This window comes from Camellia sinensis, chromosome 4, assembly GCF_055761805.1.
Source record: "Camellia sinensis isolate YWXY chromosome 4, ASM5576180v1, whole genome shotgun sequence".
In the NCBI taxonomy this organism is placed as follows: Eukaryota; Viridiplantae; Streptophyta; class Magnoliopsida; order Ericales; family Theaceae; genus Camellia; species Camellia sinensis.
In genome coordinates this window covers 152973386-152999899 of record NC_138964.1, presented here as the reverse complement: position 1 = coordinate 152999899, position 26514 = coordinate 152973386, and positions in this window count along the sequence as shown.

Sequence of the window (26514 nt, the reverse complement as noted above, 5' to 3'; positions counted from 1 at the left end):
ACTCTCAAATGTCACGGTTCTTAATCTAAACCAAAGAGTCCAAATCCGGCAAATCGTTTTGAGAAAACAGATTTTTTTGAAAGAAGTGCCAAACATGGACTACTTTGCCAGATACAGAATCACCACCTAAATATTTTATTTTTGAAAAATTTGGGAAACCCTGACTCGTTGCCTAAGGCCACGTGTCCGTCATCACCAAAGTTACCTCGGCTCGGGAACTTGGGTACGATTGGGGAAGGTTACTTCGTGAGCACCCCTGCTCGCCCGATCAAAGATCGGCCTCTACTAACCATGATATCTAGTTTTGAAAACTTTATGCGTTCTTATTCCGGTTATTAGCCTAGATTTACTATGTGATGCGCACAGCATACAAGTATAGATTGGATCGTCTGAATTGGAACAAAACATTTCATGTTTGTTTTTGAAAGTGGTTTGATGGTGCTACCCGCAGGTAGGCTAAGACGTGGATTTGCCACCCTCGGGTGGGTTTAGAAAAACATGATTTTGCCACTATCTACTGGGCTTAAAACTCACAGTCAATGCATTTATTCCAATTCAAATAATCCAACCTTCACCCACAGCCATTCAGGCAGTTATATCATATAAGCATATAGCCTCATAGTAAGCATGCTATCATGGCAGTCACTCACACGCATGCAAGGATGCTAAAGCATAAAACTTACCGAGTACTCCAAGCCAAAACAGAAGCTAATTAGAAATCCATGCATGATCCTAACTATACAGAAATGCCTAATGCAACACACGCAAAATACAACTAAGATAGGCTCGGCTATTCTAAAAATGGCATGTGAAATGCTACAACTAACAAGTATTCAACTCGGAATTGAAATACAAATGCAGTTAGTACGATGTGCCGAGCCCGGTGCATGCAAGACAGATGAATGAATGTAAACATGATATCATACTGTATGCTAATTGAAACATGCCCTAATCTAACCATCATAAGCGGGTAAATAAAAGGGAGAAAGACGTGGGGTTGGAAGACATACATCACACACACGCACACTTATTACAGTTGTGCCCTCGCGCAGAGGGTCCGAAAGAATAATACAGTCCCAACTGAATAAATAATACAGTCCCGAATAAATACAAAATCTTAATTAATTAACACATTAATCCAGGAAAGTAATAAATTACACGCAAATCCGTGGACCGCCTTAGCTCTGTTCCGGATGATGAATGATACATGTTTGAATTTGCCTCGTGCGGAAATCCCTTGCGATGTCCTGGTTTGCCTCTGTTTATAATTTTTCTTGGAATGCGTGCCAAGCTCCGAAAGGCTGTTGATTTCTGATTTGCTGCAACAGAGAGCAACAAAGGGACATGGCAAAGTATTTTCACATATGTATGCATGACTACTCTTCGGGGAGTGTAGTCCTCGATCCTCGTGCCACCAATCACGCATCTCAATGCATGATGGCCGAGAATTCGAATTGCATGACTCAATATGAAATGAATGCACATATGGACACAACAAGGCCCAGACTCCATCATGGATAATCCAAAGTGTCGGCAACCGGGAATTGAGACATGTTCCGTCACTCGGAGTACGAAACATCCCTCGTTTCCCGTGCTTGGGCTAACTCTTATCCCAAGCACAATGCAATATGCATGACATGCATGAATGCAATCCTAATATGCAACCTAGCATACGCAATGCTATGAAATGGCACACACAATGCACGGTGCAACGAGGCATACACAATGCTCTAACATACAACCTTGCATACGCAATGCTATGAAATGAAATGGCATACACAATGCATAATGGACTTACACTAACATGAGTGGACCTCAGCCACACTCACATCAGTAGCCATTAGGTGAAAATGAGACTCTCAAAATGCATGCACGCATGCACGCAAACCGAGGACCGAACCTAAGGCATAACATGTAACTCTAACAAGGCATGGCAAGGGATGCAAGATGGCATGCAAACTCACAAATTCCAGCACTGAAATATGATGCTAAACAGCCCCGAAACATGGAAAGATGGCACCCGATGCATGAGATGAAACCCGAAACTCGAAACTAGGCACATGAAATGACTTATAGCTATACAAAGCGTGCATTATTTGATCATGAAGTATGAAGACAGAGCCAAGGCAGTCCCAAAATATTAACATTTTCAGTTCAAAGCATGGCCAAAAGATGCTAGCATGGTGGACAAAATAGAGTGCAATCTTGACTAGAAATCATGGTTTACATGGAAAGTATATGAAGCAAATGTAATCTCACCAAACCAGCAAAAATCAGTGAATAAATCATGTGAAAATAGGCCCAAATAACCACTGATATGCAACCATGGTATGCAAAAATAATGAGTTACTTTGGAGGGCCATGCAAGGAGTTATTAAGCACATGCAAAGTAGACATTTAGCATGGCATAAACAACTATGAAAATCAAATATGGTAGTCCTAAAACTCACCAAATTGCCCCTGGAAAGTGACTTCGAAGCATGCAAGATAGGGTCTCTTTGGAAGGCCAAAAATGACCACCAAACGAGTCAAGGTGAGAGGGGGTCACCCCCCTCTGATTTGGAGGCTCAAAACAGTGTGCTAGCCACTGAAAATCTACTGGATTTCAGTGGCTAGAAGGCCAAACCAAGCATGCAACAAGAGCTTAGGTGTAAGGCTTAAAATAAGGGACAATCAAGCATATAAGGAAGCATATGACCTCAAACAAGAAAATTCCCTTAATCAAACATGAAGATGATGTCAAAATGAGACTTTTTCCAGTTTATAATAGATCTCAAAAGTGAACACAAATAGGGCTAATCTATCATGCAAAAATGGCCCTAAAAGAGAGAATAGAGACAAGGGACAGCAGCTGGCCCCAAACAGTGAAGAGCCCTTCAACAAAGTTGAACAAGGGCTCAAAATGAAGCACTTTACAATTTACATCAAGTCTCGAAAATGAACAAAAGTGAGGCTAAATCAGCATGTAAGAAAAAAGCCTAAAAGAGGGATAAAGAGGCAAGTGGTAGCAGCTGACCTCAAACAGAGGAGATCCCTTCAACAAAGTTGAAGAGGGGCTCAAAAAAAGACATTTCACAGTTTATGACCAAGTCCAAAATAGCTCACAAATAAGCCTAAAATACCATGCAAAAATAGGCCTAAAAGAGGGAATAAGCACAAAGGGTGAGGAGAAGACCTCAAACAGCAAAAAGTCCTTGATCAAACATGGAGAAGAGCTCGAAATATGACTATTTCCAGTTTGGGTTGGAGCCCAAAAATGCAAGCAACAAAGGCTAAGAAAGCATGCAAAATAGAGCTAAAAGAGAGGGAAAAGAGACTTACCCTTATAGTCTAAGTCTTCAACAACTTTTGGTCCAAGAAATAGTGCTCCTAGCCTCTGGAAATCAGCTTCAAAGGGCTGGAATGGAGGGTGGAGGTGTGGTGCTATGAGTGGTAGTGTAAAGGGGGGCAAGAACCTTAGGGTTTGAAGGGTTTGGAAGAGAGGGAGAGGGAGAGTTGTATGCAATGCCCCAGCTGGTTTTGTCAACCCTTCAAAATGGAGCTGGGGTGCTGGTTTTAAAGAGGGAGAGAGGCCAAGGAAAGGGGGGAAAAACAAATTCAAATTTCCCCCCAAAAGGCAGCCCCTCGGATATAGGATCTAGGGGGAAATAGCTGGCACAGCTGGAATACACTTGGAGAGAGGATCATGGCCAGCCAGGTTCAAAAGGTTCAGGTGGCCGGCCGGCCACCCCCCATGGCCTGCCGGCCAAGGGTCAAAAGGGTCAATGAAGATTGCTGGCCGGCCACCTCAAAAAGGTGGCCTCCCATGTGTGCACAACACAACTATGTGGTCAAAACCCATAAAATGTGGAATATGAGAGAGAAAAATCCACTTTTTAGAGGGGTTCAAAAGGGTCAGAGACAATTACTAGCCGGCATATACATATTGGTGGCCTCTCAGGTGTGTACAACACAAATATGGGGTTTAGGGCTAAAGAAAGTGGCCCCGGGGTGGTCAACATTAGCTTTTTAGTGAGGAAAACGGGCGACGGAGAGTGATGAAGAAATAAAGCTGGCTTTTCAGAACAATTGCTGGCCTCCCACCCTCTTACAAGCTTCCTAACAATGAAAATAAGGCCTCCACCAAAAATGAACCAAAACGGATGCAAAACGGAGGTTCGGGGACCGAAATGCGCGGCCCGGGGCCCCGAAAACAGGCTGTTAAGCACCGGAGGTGGCGTTCGACCACGAAGTTGGTCTCTCGAGTCACAGTGTTCCTCAAAAGGGAGGAAACAAGGTGTGTGCCAAAAATCAGAGCAAACGGAGGTGGTTGGGCGGTCTCGAACCGAGGCACACGGCCGTCGGCTCCGAAAAACGGGAAACCGGGCTCCAAATGAAAAAAATGGCCTACGACCACGAAACGTAGCCTACGGCCACTGAGAGATGATCTATAAGACCTCTCCCTCCATTCGGGAAGAGAAAATAGAGAAAACAGAGCCTGGTTTGCAAACCGAGGCAAGGCACAAAAGAGTCAAGAAGTCTGAAGGCAAGGCTTGCAGCCGGGACTCTGAAACTTCTGAACGAGCACAATATGCAATATCACCGAGCGCTCAATCAGTGACATCTAAGTCTTAAGGTCGGTCAAAAATGGGGTGTCTACAGTCGGCAGTATAGATGGTCGGCTGGCCAAAGATTCATGTAGAAACCTGTTTTGACAACAGCAGAGGACAGACAAGGCATGGCAAAGTATTTTCAAAGCAATGTTTGCACCAACACCCTCCTTATCATGTTCGTGACTCAAAGGAGGATGGTCCTCGACCCTCGGACCACCAATCGCGCATTTCAATGCGTGATGGCCCAAGAAGCCAAAGCATGCAATTCAATATTAGAATGAAATGCATACAAACAAACAAGGGGGCCAACCTCAATCATGGTTAATCAAAAGGCAAGGCATGCATGCCAAATGCAACCTAAGCATGTGAGCTAAGTATGCAACATGAGCATGGGCACAAGCAATGTATACTAGGCACACAACCTAAGCTAACAAGCATGCAAGGCACGGAACAAAGCCCAAGGACTTAAACTATGGTCATGTGACACATGAAGCAAATGACCAAAGTGAAACAAAACAGCCCCAAATCATGCCAAAACAAGGTCAAAGACACACCTAGATGGCATCTAAATGGCCTAATTCTAAAGGCATGCAAAAGGGGCCAAACATGGAGCATAAGACACCAACCTCTTAAAGTATTAAAGGAGCATCAAATGCAAGCATACAAGCATGCCATAAGGATTGAAATGGCATGGCAAGTGGTTCCAAACCACTAAAATAATGCAAATAGAGCATGCTAGAGGGTCCAACACTCAAGGCCTACAAGGGAGATTACATGGTAGATATACAAAGCAAAGCATGGATGACCCAAACAACCAAAAACAGTCCTCAAGCACACTAAAACATGCATAAAAGCTTCACAAAGCCAAGCCAAAACAAGTAAGCATAGTGGTCTAAATGCTAGATACATATTAAGGCAATTTCATGGCATTACAAGACAAGTATGCAAAGCAAGCATGGTGTGTCTAAACCAACTTAAAACAGAGGTAAAACATGGAAAAATACTACCAAATACCTACTAAGACATGGTCAACATGAACTTAAGAATGATGCTCACACATGAGGCAAAAATGGCCAATATTGAAGGCAACAAGGAGAGGGGATGGCCCTCTCCTTGTTAGGACTTTAAACCACCATCCTCACCACTAAAATCCCTCAAGATTTCAGTGGTGAGGAGCCCCAAACAAGGTGGTCCCGGAGCTCACCAAAATAGCACAAAATGGGGGCCAAACAAGGCCTAAGAGGGGTCAAACAACCCCAAACACAAAAGTGGTCTTAAACAAACTTCAAAAGCATGAAAAAATAGAGCTTTTATCAGTTATACACTAAGCTCAAAATAGTGTGCAAGATAGGCTAAAAACTTGTGCAAAAACGGGGAATAAAAGAGGGAGAAACTCACCCTTGAAGACCTTCAAAATCAGCACTCCAGCAGGTTTTTCTAAGTCAAAACCAAGTCTTGAGTCCCCAAAAGACCCTCCAAGAACCTTAGATGAGTGGTGGAGGTGTGTGCTTAGGAGTTGTGGTGCAAAGGGGCCAAGAACTATGGACTTTGGAGCTTGGAATGTAGAGATATGGAGGGAAGTGTATGGTTTTTGCCTTAGACAAATTTCTTGGAACCCTTGCAATGGAAGAGGAGCTCTTCTTTTATAGAGGAAAAAGGGTCCAAGCTTCTCTTAGAAGCTTGGAGCAAAAAGGGCCAAGCTTCTTGGAGAAGCTAGGCAAAAGGGCCAAGCTTCTTTGAGAAGCTAGACAAAGGGTTCAAGCTTCTTGGAGAAGCTAGACAAAAGGGTTCAAGCTTCTTGGAGAAGTTAGAACAAATATTCAAAAGGTTCAAGCTTCCTCAAGAAGCTAAAACTAAGGGTTCAAAAGGTTCGAGCTGCCTCAAGAAGTTAGAACCAAGGGTTCAAAAGGTTCAAGCTTCCTCAAGAAGCTAAAACCAAGGGTTCAACAGGTTCAAACCCCTTCAAGAAAAGGTCTCGCCCAGAAAAAGTGGCCGATTGACCAAAATCAGTGGCCGGCCGACCAAACACAATGTCGACCGACCATCAATAGTGCCGACCGGCCATCATCAATAGTTGGTGGCAAGGAAACAAGGCCGGTGGCCTCAAGCCATGGCCGATGAGGTGTGGGGATGGCCTACAAGCTATTTTCCACCCTCAGAAGTAAAACAACAAGTGTTTGATGCAAAACCAAACACAAAACAAACAAGTCGAAAGGTCTTGAGGTAAGGCGCGTAGCCAAAACCTCCGAGAACTCAAGACGAACACAAACAAGGGTAATCATCGAGTGTTCAAACGATGACGTCCAAGTCTTAAGAACGGTCAAAAATGGGGTGTCTACAATTTGTAAAGAGAGGGAGAGTTTAGAGAGAGAGGCAGTCGGATTTAGGTTTGGAGTGAAAAAAGATGAAAAAGTGATAAAAATCCCGCTGCTGTAAACTGATATATATAGGGCTCGCTTGAGCGAAGGAATCGTCGTTCGAGTGACCAGACACAAAAGAACCTCGCTCGAGCGCACGAAGCATTGCTCGAGCAAACAATGCAAAGCTTCAGCTCTGCAACGCAGAAACACACTCAAGCGCAAGAGTTCTCGCTCGAGCGAAGGAATCAATAACACAGAGCTCGCGTCAGCGCAAGAAAGCTGGCTCGAGCGAAGAATACCAACCTTCAGGTCTTTCAGAGACGTAGACTCACGCTCGAGCGCAAGAGTTCTCGCTCGAGTGAAGAGACACACCACACAAAGCTCACTCGAGCGCAAGAAGCCTCGCTCGAGTGAAGAAGCAATACCTAAGGCTCGCTCGAGTGAAGATGCCAAATCCTAGACAACAACCTTTTGTTTCAACTCACAACTAACTTGTTCCAAACTTACCCCACACATCCCACAACTCAAATACAAAGAATAAAGGATGGAAATAAGGCATAGACAACGACAAACGACCACGGAACCTGAGTCTGGAATACAGTAAATGACGGGAAAAAACCGAGATCGCTATAACCTCCCCCCTTAAAGAATTTCGTCCCCGAAATTTCAAGACAAGTGCTAAATCAATCAAATTATTCCCACTATGATGATCTTATCAATTTTTATTAACATGACTCATTCTCCGGTTACCTCTTCTGATTAACTTGATGCACGAGTTTCAACAGTGAATCCCAATTCATACGTTTCCAAAACATTTACAATGTTTATACAATGTTATCAATATGATACAACATACATAATATTCCGTATTTTCAAGACATATGTAATGCTTATTTGAAGCCAAGTCCCCGAGACACCTATATCATATACAATGTTCACATTAGTCTGTGTTTTTCCAAAACATAATTAACATTTACAATGTTTCCATACTTTAAAACATATACAATGTTTTTACATTACATTCCAAAATTAAAATCTTGACATATGTTCAAACATTAACAAGTAAGTCCGGATATTCCTCACGGACCTCAGTTCACACTCCCAAGTTCCTTTCTCGACCTCATGATGTTTTCATGACACCTTAATTAATGGAAAGGTCCTGTTTCACAAGACTCGTTAACCACAATAACAGTAATGATTTCAACAACTACAGCGTTCTAAGACATCCACCACGTCTCGACTACCGACAATACCCATACCAGTATTGACTGCTTAACACTCCAACATAGGAAACACGAAACCACTCGCACACAAGGCTTTTGGTGAACTCTCATAGAACAAGAATGCAAAATAAAGCACGAATAATCAATAACGTTATGGCACATTAATGCCCGACAATTTCAAGTCTTTGCCAAAAGACACACAACATATAACCAGCAACTCAGGCTAGATCAAAATATGACTTCTCATAAGATATTCCATTCAGGTTAAAGAGAATGTTTTATTTACCCCATTTGTTTCAAAATATTCAATTTTCCCCAAAAAGGTATTCAGACTCACACAGTCACAATTTAAACACCGCATTAACAACTGGTCACAACAAAGCTCAGTGATTTTCAAATTATTTTCCCAAAAACAGAAATCACGATTTCACACTTCGACCCAAACCTGTTTTAGTTATGAAGAGCATCCAATTTTGGTCTTCCTCCAAATTACTCATCAACATTCCTCTAATGAATCACAACATAGTCATCCAACAAAACCTGACACCCTCACGATGATGACACAATACCCAAAACAAACTTCCATGATGAGGACCCATATAAATTTTGAAATGCCATCAACGCAACAACACTAGGGAATAGATTGCACGCCCACTAATCACATAATGGCGCCAAGTGCCTATAAGACCAAAGTTCCCAACTGAAATTCCAAATCGATTACTATAGCTCAAAATAACCTTCCAACTGTCCATGTGAAAGTTACATTCCACATCAAGACACCGTTTTAATTACACAACCCACAGTTTCGAATTATCTCCGAGGTGGCTATATATCAACCAACCCAAGTATTAACCAATCAACTATCCAACATTATTCACCCGTCCCAGTCCCCGAACACCAACATACCACTTAACGTCTCCCAACTTTGTATCTATTCCAACTTTTTTCTGACCTTACCAACTCCAAAATAGAGCTCCATACACAACCTCTCAGATCTAATAAATCACTCAGGATTCTTCAAGGTTAACCCACGGTACTTTGATTTCCTATCACCCTTCACACGTATGTCTGTGTAGCACGCACATCCTCGTTTCACATTTAAGTCCTAACCGGAATTTTCAAGTAAAACTCGATACACCATCTCAAGTCAACGCTCACACCAGTACCTTACATCATGCACACAAGGACCGAATAAGTCAAAGCAACCCTGACAGAGTGCATCACTCACTTTACCCAATCTAACTGCCTCACTCGGAGTTCTATTGTCAAAACTGGACAACAAACATCCACACCAAGGTGACCCAACACTATCTAATATTAAACTACTCAATCTAATCATTAACCACACTATTGCCTTACCAAGGCACTATCCTGGGATTGCCCTGTGACCAGTCACCTCTACACATCATCTGATAACAACAAATGAACCACACACCAACACACACCAAACTAGCAAAACCTCCTCACTTAATGCACGATATCTTACACCTACACTGAACCCCTCATTCTGAGAATGTACTCACGACCTTGACCGAAATCACACTAACGATATTTACATAGTTATTCTCCCGTACCAAGTCAACTCGCATAGGCTTACCACGCTACGACACCATTGTTACCACGTAACCACCTAAACCGAACAACAAGTAAACGCAACACCTTTATCTCTCAGTAACCAATAAGGTCAGCCCCCTTAATCCACATTCGACCCATCACTCAATACACTAGTACAACCACAACACTAAGTCTCTTAGTCAACCCATCATTTGTTGATACTTATAGAACAATTACCCTGAAACGAGCCCCGACCACACACACGAAACCTGCAAGATTTTCAAAGTCTTACCATCCCAACTCTATAGAAGAACGAATGAAGTTTTCAACACACTCACTGATATTCTAAACCCCAACTCAAAACACCAACCCACCGTAACCCTACACATAGGTCACCCACTAACGATGGGCAATACACCCGACCAATCATTCCAATAACATCCCTTAACTTATTCTGAATTGAGGTACACACCCCTCACACCCAAATACAATAGGGAATCCTAAAACTTAGGAAACGCCTACTATACCACTGTTTGAAATATAATACCAGCTACTTCAAGCACACCGCCCATCAACATCAACACCCACTACTACGATAAAGGACTAATGTCTCTATACAAGAAACAACCAACCTGATAATACAGAGATTTGCTCTCATAACCTGCCTTTAGAGTACAAATCTATACCCAACAAAACTATACACAATTCACTCTTTGAAGACAATGCGTTGTACGTATAAAACCTAGTGTCAATTGCACACTTCACATCCTTTCGGGGAGTTCTCACGATGGTAGACCAAACTTTCTACCACGTACATAAGATCAAATAAATAACGCTCATGAATTTCCGCACACCCAGCAAGTATAACTGTTCTCGTCCCATGATAATCTCAACCAAAACACATATTCCTCAACAACTCTTTTTAATTTTCAAAATATGGCTCGCCGACCATCACATTTCCAAACCAAGTCACAAGTGTATATATACATTAATACAAAAAAATTTCGATCTCACAACAACTCATTATATTAATCAAACTTGAGAGTCATTACATACTCCAATTTGCCCAATCCATGGAAATAAACAAGCAAAGGTACATATATAAACAAACAATTTTGATGTTTCAACATCCCCAAAACGCATTGGTTACATAATAGAACCCAATGATTACAAAACGCTAAATTACTAGTTACAAAACAACATATCCCAAAACAAAACCATCCCATCGCTACTACCATCGTTATTGTCCCTCACTGGACCGCTAAAATTTGTTATTCTCAAACCCAAGATATCCTACGGGCTTACAAGCCAAGGACATGAACTACTAATGTGTCCCTACTAGCCACACCTAGAACAACTGCATAATCCCCCACTAGGGGTTTGAGAACTCGACTCTCCTGAGGCCCTCGAAATCTGGCCTACATGTTTCTCACAACGGTATTGCCCCTTCCCAGATGAATATAGTTGAACCCGACTAGGTTGCAACACTCCCAAAGAAGGCCTCGACTGGGTACAGAAACGTTTAAGATGACCAGACTGATTACACCCCTAATAAGTAAGTGGTTCCTGAATACGTGACTGGTTTAAGATCTGAACTGGCGAGGATCCCAATGACTGTTTCCCCATCGAGCACCCGATCACTCCAGATCATGGCTGACTGGATGATCCCGGCGGTGCAACTACTGGTTGAACTACCAACGCTGCCCTTTTCCTCTATGGGCAAGCCGGAGACTTGTGGCTCAGCTAACCACATTTGAAACAAGTGAAGTTCCTCTGCTTACCCTTTCTCAAACCCAAACTCGATACTGGAAAGGTAGAGCTAGACTGAGCTCTCCGAAACTGTTGTGGGTTAAAACTCATCTGCCTCTTAAAAGGTCTACAAACACCCTGAGTCACTGGGGTTGCCAAGACGACCTCCTCTCTATTCTGACCCATGACCAATACTGCTACCTCTACATGAGCCGCAGCTTCAACAAGCGCACTATAATTTTTATGCCAAGACCCAGAAATCCTTTCTCGGATGTCGTCACACAGCCTACTCTCAAACTCCAAACAACGATGTTCCTCAGTCTCCACCAACTCCGAAGCAAATCTAGACAGGTTAGCAAACCACGCTTCAAACTGTACCAAAGGTGTCGTACCTTGGTATAGCTCCACAAACTGTTTCCGCAACTCTTTTCTTGTGGAAGAAAGGAAATTGTTACTTCCTTGTCAAGGCATCCTAATAAGGGTAGCCCAAAAATTAGCACAGTAATAAATGTACCGAGGCCAATTCACTCAAGTCCTAGTACAATAGACAACACTAACTCATTCTACATAAGCACGTAATCACGTAAACACATACGAATTTCATTTCCGGATAATGACCATCCCGTGGTGTTGTTAGAGTTCCAGTTAGAAACGGCAGCGATTAAGTGTCTTTCCAACAATACTCCCAGAAACCCATGAACCCGATCAACATCCTAGAAACTAAATCTCGTACCCATATAGTCACATAAATGTGTTATCATATAAGCACATAACATTACGCTTAAGTCTCTAACAAGCGAGACAAACCCATTGTGGTACTAAACACTTCCCACGTACCCAAAGTATTCAAACCCGGTATGCTCTGATACCAAGTTATAACGCCCTCAAAATCCAGTACAAGACAACCATATATGTAAACCATAAACATGGAAGAAACATTATATTTTCATTCATCAGAGTCTTATTTACAAACGATATTACATGTTAGCAACAAAATAAATGCCCTACGGGCTTACAGCTTTCTAAGTTATCACTTGGTTACAACAAAAGAAGAGTTCTAACTCTATACATAAAAGCCCTTGGCTTGGATTTACATTTAACACAAGTACATAAATAACAAACGGAGTCTTCAACTCCTAAACCTCCCAAACTAAGACCTTGGAGGCGACATATCACATGTACCTGAAAAATGGTGTCCCAAGTAAGGTGAGCCAAAACCCAGTAGAGATATGCTAAACAATATATGAGAATTAACTAAAACATTAGCATCCGATAAATGTTCTACACTTGTAAACCAACTTACACCCTTTCCGTAACCAATCAACATTAACATCCATATTTCAATCCACTTCCATTTATTTATCCGGATCAATTCATTGACATGGTTCATCTTTATTCAAGTAATTCAAATGAGACTACAACTCATATTATCAAAACTTCAATCATAACACCAATCATACACTTCTATTTTCTTGCCATTTTACGGAGCTACGTCCGAGGGAACCGGCACCCATATATGCACATGAACTCAAGTTTTGCCATTTTACGGAATTTTCATCCGAGGGAACCGGCACCCATATATGCAAGGTTTCAGGACTTTCACCTTGGACACTCTAGCCAACTAATTATAAATGGAGTCCATCCCCTATCTCATCCCAAACAATGATACACATACAATGTATTTAAAAGCATGCCATATGCAATGACTACCACAATTCACACATTCCACAATTTAATCAAACCGTCATATTCAATGACATAATTCACATGATTAGTTCCAATTTACCTAGTACTCATGCAGTTTCTACAACAATCATAGCTATCATCCACCGATAGCCCAAAACAGATATTTCTAACAGATAAACAAATCTATCAAACAGACAATTTGCCAAATTTTCCATAGGTGTGTGATCAACCAAATCTAACTACACCATTTAATCACAATTTCCTTCAATTTCATGATTCTCTAACCAATTTCATGTTTCGACAATTGATTTCATTATTAATACAAATAATTCATTTAATCCCAATTAGAGTATTTTTTTTCCTCTTTTCTTAAAATTGCACCCAAGGCCAAATTCCACCCATTATACACTAACAATCTCATTCTCAAGACCTCTCATACATATGGAGCACCAAAATGGAAAACCCCTCTTTCACAATTTCAAACTCAAAACCCTAACTTCACCCAAATTTCCCAAATCCCACCATTTATACAAAAAGACCAATATTTATGTTAAAGCTCATAGAAATGAGTAGATTATCCCTACCTCAAATGGAGAAGTTCAAAGGAGCAGAGAAGAGAAACCCAAGATGCTCAAAATCCAAACTTTTTCAGATCAAAAGATAGCCCACGCAATGCTCAAGCTTTTTGACAAAGTGAATAGGGAAGAAAACCTCTAGATCATGGTGTATTCATAGAAAGAGAGAGAGAGAGTTTAGAGAGAGAGGTAGCCGGATTTAGGATTTGGAGTGAAAAAAGATGAAAAAGTGATAAAAATCCCGCTGCTGCAAACTGATATATACAGGGCTCGCTTGAGCGAAGGAGTCGTCGCTCGAGCGACCAGACACAAAAGAACCTCGCTCGAGCGTAAGAAGCGTCGCTCGAGCAAACAATGCAAAGCTTCAGGTCTGCAACACAAAAGCACGCTCCTGCGCAAGAGTTCTCGCTCAAACGAAGGAATCAATAACACAGAGCTCCCTTGAGCGCAAGAAAGCTCGCTTGAGCAAAGAATACCAACCTTCAGGTCTTTCAGAGATGCAGACGTACGCTCAAGCGCAAGAGTTCTCGCTCGAGCGAAGAGACACACCACACAAAGCTCACTCGAGCGCAAAAAGCTTGAGCAAAGATGCCAAATCCTGGGCAGCAACCTTTTGTTTCAACTCACAACCAACTTGTTCCAATCTTACCCCACACATCCCACAACTCAAATACAAAGAATAATGGATGGAAATAAGGCATAGACAATGACATACGACCACGGAACCCGAGTCCAGAATACAATAAATGACGGGAAAAAATCGGTACCGCTATATGAGATATGTTCTCATCAGTTTTCATGTTGAAGAGCTCATAATTGTGAACAAGCAACTCACTATAGACTCTTTGACTTGAGTAGTTCCCTCATGAGTTACAACAAGTTTATCCCAAATTTGTTTCGCAGTTGTACAAGTGCATATTATGTTTAACTTAGTCGCATTAAGTGCACAATATAACAAGTTAACAGCTTTGGCATTGGATTGAATGTCTTTGTAATCAGCACTAGTCCACTCACTTTTAAGTTTGGGGACTAACAGACCATCAATGGTTTTGGTGGGAACTTTAGGACCATCACATATGATTTTCTAAACCTCATAGTCGGTAGATTGAATATTCATAATCATGCGGGTTTTCCAATGTTGAAATTTGTGCCATTGAAGAATGGTGGTCTGTTTGAGGCTTGACCTTCAGGAAGGGAGCAGCTAGGGGTTGCCATAGATCACTCTAAGATGGTTAAGTCACAATACTAGAGACGAGGCTCTGATACCAATTATTATTTAGGAAGGTGACCCAAGAGGGGGAGTGAATTGGGTAATTTAAAATTTGATCCGAAAATAAATTTGCAAAGACTAAGTGATTAAAAGCAAATGACAATAAATGAATGCACAGAAAATAAAAGGAAAGGAAATAAGAGCTTGACATAAGGAATTATAGTAGTTTGGCTCACCGGCCTACGTCCACTCCTCAAGATACCTTCTTGAAAATTTCTTCACTATGAATAGATGCACTACCAAGTTTCACCTAGCTTGTGGATTTTACAAGGACTTACTTCAATCTGTTGAGGACCTCTCAACTAAATACCTCACTTTACAAGTGTGTCACTCAGAAAATAATGAACATGAATAAGAGGTACAACTGTCCTCTTTTACAAATATTCTCTCAGAAAATATGGATATGAAAGTGTAAGCTCTCAAGTAATTTAAGACTCACTCAGATATGAAAATAGAAGTACAAATGGAGTATAACAAAAGCTCTTGATTGCTCTAGGCTTATTGTATTGAAGAAGTGTATTTAATGAGCAAGGAGACCTCTATATTTATAATATTAATGGCTTCTAGCTATTAGAGAGAGAGAAGATTCGAATCTCCTATCCATTGGAGAAGATAATGAAGGATTTTCTCCAGCTGTGTTTGATCAGAACAAGAAGAAGGCAGACTGTAGGCAGGTCTTGGTAAGAGATGATTCATTAAATGCATAAGCTTTTTATTTAATGCTCAACCTCATAAGTCAACTTCTTAGAGAAGATATGGTGCCAAGGGATATGCTCAGTGGTTAGAAAATATGACATATTCTGTACAAAAATTTGAAAAAGTGGCTGAGAAATGATCTGCAACAATCTGGATCTGATTTGACAAGTGAAATTTTTTAAACCCAGATTTACAAGTGTCGACCCCTGTAGATTGGGTGTCGACCCTTTGTTTCTCTCTCTTCTCTATGTTGAGTCAAAAATATCTCTGGTGTCGACCCTTATCATTTTTGGTGTCGACCCTTGCTGCTAAAATGCATTTTGAAATTTAGTGTCGACCCTTGTGTTTCTTGGTGTTGACCCTTGCTGCTGAATTTGCATTCTGAAATTTAATGTCGACCTTTGTGTTTCTTGGTGTTGACCTTGGCTGCTGAATTTGCATTCTGAAATTTAGTATCGACCCTTGCAGCTTGAACAGTTGTGCATTTTGAGCTTCATTTTGGTGTCGACCCTTGCCATCTTGGTGTCGACATTTAAACTTGTTTTAAATATAGATAAAGTTTTGCAACCAAGTTTTGATGCTCATGTTTGAGGGCCCAAAAATGATTGAAAAATAATACTTTAGAATCATATAACTTTTAGAACCATGAAACACAATTTTTATTTTGAAAACAAAATAAGTTCAAAATATTTGTTCATGATCAAAATCAATAGAATTTTAAAGATGAATAACCTTGGGGCTAACAATTCACATTCATATGTTTTAGTGTGAACATTCACCTTATGTTAATATTCAAATGAAAGTTAAGGCTTGTGGTTGTGTAATTTGATGCAATAATAATGTGAACCTTAATATCACCTTTATCACAACGTCATATGATTTGAACATTCGCATTCACGTCGTCTGATGTAAACATTCACGTCATCTGATATAAACTTTCACATTCACGTAATCTAATGTGAACAGTCACGTAATCATGTACAGTTAACATTTAGATGCATGAGAACTATCAAAATATAATAACAATCAATAAAGAACTATGTTTAATTTTTTGTTTATAATAAATATCAACATTAAATAGTGGTGTGTAGTTAATGCATTTTTTTAAGTGAAGATATAAGGAATATGAATGGTTTTGTTTTTACAATGGAGGGAGGGTACTTTGGTCTTACTATATTGAATGGGACCTAATGGGATAATCAAAAATGATTTGGGTTTTATGGTATAAAAGTGTTAGAAACAGGATTTATGAAAAAAGTTCCCTTAATTTATTTGTTTGATATATTAGTTTTTAATGTTTTTAATATAAAATAATTAAAAATATAAAAAAATCAAAAGTTAAAAATGCTCTATAGTGGGGACCAAATTAAGAAAATGACTTTGGAACTTGCAAAATGTTCAATTGATTTAACCTCTTAAAAATAGGTAAATATAATTAATTAATATTAATGAGACTATTCTAGAGGTTTATGCCTAGCATGACCGAGTCTCATTTGAGGAGTGGGATGAGAATTAGAGTTACTATACTCTCTTTTTTATTTCATTCTTCAATTTTGTTTGATTGAATTCTAGAAAATAGACAAAGTAATTACGTAATTGATAAATTAAAAAACTAAAATCACAAAATTTATTGAGTTTTACATAATAAATATATTTATATTTGATCGTAAATATAATTATTGTATGAGAACTAAAAAAAATCTTTTATATTATAAACAAAATTTTTGTTGTTATTTAATTTCAAAAATAATATTTAATTATTTATTTTAATCTGTACATAAAACATAATAATATATCAATAATACTATATATTCATGAAAAAAAGAAAAAAAAATTCAATATTTTAAATCTTCGGACGTGTCTCGATAACAAGAAATTTAAATCAACGTCTTAGATTTAAAATTAAAATTATGGTTCATTTTCAGGTGAAGGTGGCTTGATTTTTTTGCCACTTGTACAGTTTCATTAATATGGATAGAGAGAGAGAAGATTGTACACGAAACATGTGAGTAACAAATTGCTTTGATCCATGTTTAACCTTTTAATTGGGTTTGTCGGCCGCCTAGCCAAGTGGTCAGACGTTTAACGCAGCGCTCACCTCACCATGTTGAAGTTCGACTCTTGACCTTCCATATGCAGCATATCACCCCTACTATGCACGAATTGTGTTTATAATTATCTATATATGTAAATTGTGATTTTTAAATATTTTTTTTTAAATGTCTTCTTCTTTTCCTTTTTTAAGAATTATATTAAAGTTTAATATTTTGATAATAATCATGTGTGTTGGACTTTTCAATGAATTAAATGTCTTTTTTTATTATATTATATTAAATTTTAATATTTTGATAATAATCATATGTGTTGGATTTTCAAAAAAAAATTTTTATACTTGTTCTTAATGCATTAAAGTGTTATTATGAGGGTAAGACTTGAGAGTTAGAAGAAGTTAATAAATGCTAAGATTTTTTTTTTTAAATAAAAAAATCAGGAAATTTAGATTGAGAGATTGGAGCTCCCACAAGGCTTGGGGTTAAAAACCCCTTTTTGCTTAATATATAGTATAGTATAGATAACTTTATCTTTTTATCGTTTAAATATAATTAAAAAGTTTTTATATAATTTTAGATTAAAGTACTACTGTTAATTTTTCTATCAAAACTAACAGAATGTGTATTATACACACGGTTTTTAAGAATGAATTTTGTTTTCTAAAAAATTAGAATAAAATTAATGCAACAAAAGGATAATTTTATCCTCATTTTCTCTAAACCTAGAATTAGATTAATATGTTAATTAAATTAAATTAAAATATAATTAAATAAAATATAAAATAAACAATAATTAAGAATTGATCTAAAATGTAATTAAATTAAAATTAGATTAACATGTTACAAATTGTAATAAATAATTTAGAATTTAGAATTAATTGTGATCTAAAATATAATTAAATTAAAATTAGATTAAAAAGTTAGTAATTACAATAAGTTAAATATTTAAGATTAATTGTGATGTAAATATAATTAAATTAAAATTAGAATAAAAATTTAAGAATTACAATAAATAATTAAGAATTTATAATTAATTGTGATTTAATTGAATTAATATTAGACATTATAAAATATGTGTATGAGATGTGAGAGATGAGAGAAAGAAAACAACAAAAAATATAGGATTTAAGAATATTATAGTCATTTCATATCTATAGACAATGGTGTTAATGGTTGCATTTTAATCCAAAACTATATGGGAACATATGGCTATTTTTAAAAGATAGAGGGTAAAGTGTTAATAAGTCATATCATAGGGAGGTAAAATAAAATTTAGCCTGTATATAACTTCGTTTGCCTATATATATAAACCCTAATTTAGTCAACGATTCGTACTTATTCTTTGTTGTGATAGTGTATATATAAGCATTATATATAACAGTCTTGCAAATAGATAGTTTTGATTAGTTTATTGCAAATATAATCTAAGAAAAACTCTTTTTTCTTTTTCTTTTTTTCAAATGTTGTATTCAATACCTTGGTTTTCAATAAGTCATACAAGCTATGCAAAATAATGAAGGAGTTTTTGGAAAAAACAACTCAATGAAAGGTGTGGTGGAGGCCTAGTGTAATGGATTAGGGAGGAATTCACAATTAAAAAGGTATCACAATATTGGGACTTTTTTGCTGGATTCTTGGTGATTTATAAACTAATTGTGGTGTTATTGCATTTGAAGTATAGGTCAACTGTTGTGATCAGGCATTTCATTTTTAAAAAGGTTTGTTGTTCTAAAACTCATAATGATCATACTTCTCATGGTCTTGTTGGGGGCTATTCTCTTTTAACATTGTAACTTATTTTTATTTCTCCATATATGTCACACGTATTAACATTACTTGCACTCTGTTTATTTAGGCAAAAAATATTGTTTGAAAAAAAAATTGCATATCTGGCCTTTGCTGTAATGAAAAACGAAAACAAGAAATGTTTTTCTTGATCAACGGAGAATAAGTCTATTTAAGTTATAAACGTTTTTCACTTTTAAAAAATAAATTTTTTTTTCTAAACTAAACCCTTTCCAATGTTACAAGATTACTATCGTCGTCCCATCACCACTAAACAACTATTACATTCTTTCAATGGTGCAACTAAATAAATAAATCAATAAAATATATTTTTTTGCAGAAACAAACGGAACGTCAGTACATCTACAAAATTAATTGTGACCTTTGTAAACAACTCCTCTCTAATTAAACAGCATTTATATATGCCATTTTATGGAAGTCAATATTGACTTGCATTTCTTTAACAACAGATCTAGATAGCATGTAAAGTTGACAATATTGTAACATGAAAGAGAGAAGAAAAACAAAACAAAAACACTATGGACCTTTGAAATTTTCATTCAATGAAGACTTCTGAATTCTTTGAACTATATATTACAAGATTCAATGAACCACCACGCCAAAATGAACTCCTTTGATGTATAGTCACTTACATATTTATTGTTGATTTTTTTTTTTTTAACCATTTTGTATTACTAAGTACATAACAAAATATTACATGTTATTATTAATTTTTTAATAATTATTTCCCAAAAACAAATTTACAAGTATCTATGTAGATGGGTGATACAAAGGAAAATGATTGGTGGCCCTAAAAAAGTTGCCCCTAATACCCCTAATTTCTAATTTTGGAAACTGTTTTTTTTTTCTTTCTTTTTTCCTTTTTTTTTTTTTTTTTTTTACCTAAAATAGAATTTCGGGGCATTCGAGCCCCGAAATTACGGGCTCTCAATCACTGCCGGTGATACAAAATGGTGACATGTATAATTGATATTTTAGTAAAAGAGCAATGGTAGAGGGCCCAAATTTTGTGGCTCAAATGTGGCTCAAATGGCCAAAACGACGTCGTTTTGAGTACAAAACAACATCAAAATGGCCAAAACGACGTCGTTTTGGCCATTTGAGCCACATTTGAGCCACAGAATTAGGGCCCCCAAACATTTTTCTTAGTAAAAAAATGTTTTAGGTATTTTAATGAGAATGGATGGTTATGCTATAATGACCAAAATAGATTATTATTAAGCAGAATAAAATATCAAAAAAAAGAAGAAGAATATTAATATATATTTTAAATATTCTAAAATAATTCATATATTTCAATATAATTTTTGCACATCTTAAATTTTTTTTCAAGTCTATTGAGATTATTAACGGTTCAAAAAAATTTCATTAACATTTTACTAATGAGAAAAGTCAAAGTTGGAATAAAATTGATGGCTAGTTGGTTTTGAACTTATTTAAAAAAATTTAGGACAAATTATACTAACGATCCCTATAATTTGAGATTTTTATTATTTTGATCTCTGATTTTTTAATTATGACACATTTGATTCTGAATTTTAAATCTTGTTCTAAGTAAAAAAAATTGAAGATATCATTATTTAATTTCAAGCGCAAAATCGTCAGTTTGATAAAATATAAACAATTTTGGCAAAAATAAATGTCAAAAAAATATTTTTTAATTTTTAAAAATTATTTCAACACACTAAAAATAAAATTATCTAAAATTGATATATCTTTTAGACATTTATTTATTTATTTTACCAAATTAACTTTTATTATGTGTTTGAATGATAATACTGTAATAGGTGGTTGTTTTTATTTTTATTAAATTAGTTTTTATTTTTTCAAAAGTCAAATATGAACAAGTTAAATAAAATTAGTTTTTCAAAACTTTGATATCATCATTAAAAAAAACTAATTAAATCAAAAAATCCAAAATTAAAAACATTTCATATATTAAATATATCGATTACACATTAAAATTTTAACAACCACCTATTACATAATCATCATCCAAACACATAATAAAAACTATTTTGGTAAAATAAATAAATAAATAAATGTTTAAAAGATTTATCAATTTTACATAATTTTATCTTTTGTGGATAAAAATAATTTTTAGAAATTTTAATTTTTTTTGACATTTATTTTTATCAAATTAGTTTATATTTATCAAATTGGCAATTTTGTCCTTGAAATTAAGTAATAATATTTTAATTGTTCTTATTTGGAACAAGATTCAAGATTCAGGATCAATTGTGTCATGATTGAAAAGTCTATGACCAAATTGACACGGAGCCCAAACTATAGAGACTGTTAGTTTAATTTGCCCAAAAATTTATCAATACCAAAACTATCTTGTCTTTCAAAAATATTATAAAATTTAGTTGTTATTTTAATGTAAAGTATGAGTCATTGGTATTTTTCTCCTTCTAAAGCAAAAAACAAAAAAACAAAAGCTAAATTACACTCACCTCCTCTAAATTTATATATGAAAAAAAAATAATTTTACCTTTTGATATAATTATACTGGCCTATTAAAGGTTTAATTTTTATATAGATCATTTTTATCAGTAATTCGTGAACCATATTTATAAAAAGATGATGTTGTTTTCTCTTTTTTTACTAAAATGTATATTTATCTTTAACCTTTATTAAATGAGAAATGAGCATAATTATACCAAATTTATAAGGTTAATTATATCTACCCAAAAACAAAATATAGGTTGAGAAGTAAGCGTCAAGTTGAAACAATATTGTGATTTGACAATAATAGGTAATGCAAGGTTGTTTGATTAAATAAAAGTAGAGTCAATGCATTAGATCTTGCACATGAGGGCTACCAATAACTAAAATGGTTGTACATTTGATCATTAGAGTATTTTTTGTCAAGAACATCCCATGAAAAATAATCAATATATTTTTGTGACACAACCCTCAAAATGTCAATGGAGTATACGTTTTGATTTGTATAATTTGAACTCCGTATAAATAATAAGTCAAAAAAATTGAGAGAAAAAAAATAAAAAAATGTAAGAAAAAAAAGAAAGCCTAAGAATAGTAATATTAATATGCCAACCTTGCTTGAAAAGTTGAATTTGTATATAATGTATTGATAATAATTTTTTTTTTATCTCGAAGGTACTGCGAATAATTTTTTTTTTTTTTTTATCAATGGAGAATAAGGAATATATATATATATATATATATTTTACAAATATATATACTCCATCTGTTCCAAAATAATAGTCATTTTTGAGAAATCTAACTTTTTTTGATAATACAATTATTGTATTTCAAAAATATTAATTTTTCAAAATTACCCTTTGATAGTATATTTTTTTAGAAATATCAATTGTCATAATTGTATTTTTTGTATTGTTAATGAATTTAAAAGAAGGGTAAAATAGAAAATTCATATTATTTTAGTCCTTAATTTTTTAAAATAGACTAATATTTTGGGATAATAAAAAATAGAATAAGAGATTAATATTTTGAGACGGATGAAATAAATATTTATACATATATATATATATATATATATATTGGTTTGGGGAGAGGAAAGAGGATAGAGAAACGGAATTTCAAAGTTTGAACTTGGATATTTATGTTTGGTTTATTTAAAATATATATATATATATATATATATATATATATATATATATATATATATGTAGTAAATAGAATCATCATCCGTCATTATAAGAGAATATTCATTTCATAAGAAAATTAAAAAATAATTATTTTATCTCAACGAATCTAACACTACATTATTTCACTGCTGGAATGACCCTTGCTTTATTTTCCTTTATTTATTTATTTTTTGTTAGGCCCTTGCTTTATTTTCCATGTGTATATATACCTAATATAAAAAAAAGAAGCTGAAAATGGCCATTTAAACGGGAAGTTATTGGTTGGTTTTGGGATACCGCAATGTGGTGTGCCAATACTATTATACTTGGTAAAAGGAATATGACCCATGAATTTGTATTAAATGATTAAAAAATATAAGAAAAAAATAATAAATTGTGATTGGTATAACATGACGCATCAAAACTAATCAATAATTTTTCCATTTAAACCGGGTTTGGAGCCGTGCTGTCACAGCAGCACAGTTTAAATATATATATATATATATATATGACTTCATGCAATTTGACTTTATTTTTTTATTTTTTAAAATTCATTTTGAAACCAGGATAGTGAGCCCCTCCTCAAAAAGTAGGTTTTGTTACAAACAGGGCCGGCTTTGAGTTTTGGGGGGCTTAGGCTAAATAATTTTTTTTTAGACCTTTTAGATATTCATAAAAATAAAAATAAAAATCACCCTGTTTGGTTTAGAATTTTTAAAAATAATTATCTGAGTTTGCAATTCGTATTTTTTTATATTTTTTTGTATTTGGCAATTTTTTTTGTTTTTTTTGTTTTTTTTAAAAAAACACATATATTATAGTTTTTAAGTATTTCTAAATTAGATGTATCTACAAAATAAATAAATAAATAAAATTGCGTAAAATATTTAAAAAACCACTAAAAAACACATAATTAGGCCATAAAAACAGAAGGAAAAAAAATAGGCCGCACAGATATATACATATATTTTATATTTTATTTTTTTAATTGGACTAACAACTAACACTTATAAATATTTTTTAACTGAGCCTTTTATCAATTGGGTCAAATAGAACTTTTGAGACATTTTAAAATGACCTAAATTAATTAAACAAAATTGGGCCATTTTGAATTTTTGATGTAGTACAAAATAATAAATTTTGGGGCCTTTTTTTGGGCCTAATTTTTTGGACCCTAGGCACAGGCCTCACTGGCCTTAGCCCAGGGCCGGCCCTGGTTACAAAAATAAAAATAAAAATTCGTATCTACTCAAAATATAATACAAGTTTCATAAAATTATATTTGGCTCTATTAAGTTTTTAATTCATATAAGACTTGACTCATTTTTCATCATAAATTTGATAATCATATGAATAAAAAAATAATATTGTCATTTTCTTATATTAAAATGTGTGTATATATATATATATATATTTGTTTTCATACCGTCTGTATTAATTTGTATTTCATTAACTTTATTAAAAGAGAGATTAATGTAACAAAACATGTAAGTACCAAATTATACCACCAACACAAAAAACAAAAAAAATGTAAACTAACTAAATTATACAAATTTAATGTCAAATATCATTTTAAATTGACATTGAATTTGTATAATTGGTTGGTTTACAATTTGGCATCATAAAAAAAAATTGAGATATTATTTAGTTGCTACAATTGCATATATATATATTTAGTAGTTACATATATTTTTTAAGTATTATATGATTGTTACATGTTACATAATTAAATTGTCGTTTGTTTTAAGTATTTCAATTTGAACATTGATTTACTTTTAAAATTTGTTTATAGTGATTTTGAGAAATACAAATATTTTAGAATTCAATTTTCATACAATTTTTTAATTTTTTTCAACTAATCATGCTTATTAAATTTTTGAGTAGATATGAATTTTAAATTTTTTTGTTTTTTTAACAAAACCCTTAATTTTTGAGGAGAGGCTCATCATCTTGGTTTCAAAATGAATTTTTAAATTTAAAATAAATAAATAAATCCACATTGCATAAAGTGAAAAAAATATATATATATAGTTAAACGATACCGTTTGTTGTCATGTCACAGCACAGTGTTGTGACAACACGGTCCATTTAAACAATACTTATCGAGGGGGATAAGGGGGTGCTACTGCTGTGCCTCAAGGCACAGCACAGCAGTTATTGTTGTCCCTTTTGGAAGGTCTTTTCGAATATTTTTCGATAATCTGAATCGTTAATATTGTAAGATTTGTCAAGAATATTATTTCTATAAAAATTTAAATTAATCGGATATTCATAACCTTATGATTAGATCCCAAATGTTTAAAAAATTTATGAAAGTTATGTTAACCGTTAATTTTTATAGAAACAAATGTATTTTGGTTATAGGGTTACAGATATTCAATCAACTTGATTTTTTGTATGGATGATTTACTCAATGAACTCTACAATATGAACAATTCAGATTATCAAAAAACATTTGGAAAAACCTCTCCCAAAAGACACAACAGTAATTGTTGTGTCTTAAGGAACATCAACACTCCCTCTTCGTATTGAGGGAGACTACGGGATTGTTTGGGATGACCTAAATAAATACACTTTTTATTTTTTTACAAAAAGATATACAGAAAAATAGAAAGGTAATATAATAAAAAAAAGATAAAAAGATGAATTATTTAAAAGACTTCTCAAACTTGGCCTACATACCATGAAAATTGTGCAACGAAGTAGGACCAACCTCACTTTAAAAAATTAAGAAAAAAAAAAACAGTGTTGGTGACTAATTTGGAGACTCAAAACATTTTTGGTATTTCTAGATTTTAGAGTTAATTTGGGAACATAATTAAAAGTTAAATTTTGACTTTTAATTTATTTTGAATCAGATTATCTTTTTATGTTTTTTACATAATTTAAAAAAAAAAATCAAAAAATCAACTTTTAACTAACTTCTCAAAATGAGCCTTAGCCATACCTACTAATCTACATGGATCTGCCTTACAAATAATGGCAAAGAAAGGGCTAACGTGGCCCATCTGATTTCTGTGGTTTTGGTTTGGGTCATTTGTATGGGGTGCCGTAATTGAGGAGGCCCACCTCCACACATTTCATGGGGCTTCTAATGGGTTTCCACGAGGAAAAAGAAAATATATATCTTAAAACCTCTATTAGTCTGTTGGGTTTAAATTTTGAATTTGTACAAAAAAAAAAAAAAAAAATTTCAGAAATTATTTTTATTTTTCTATAAATATAAAATTCAAATATACCCTTAAATAAGAATATTTAGATATTGAATTTGTGAAGAAAATAAAAAAAATAAAATAAAGTGAAATGAGTTAAGTTCCGTTTGAGAGGTGATTTTTTTA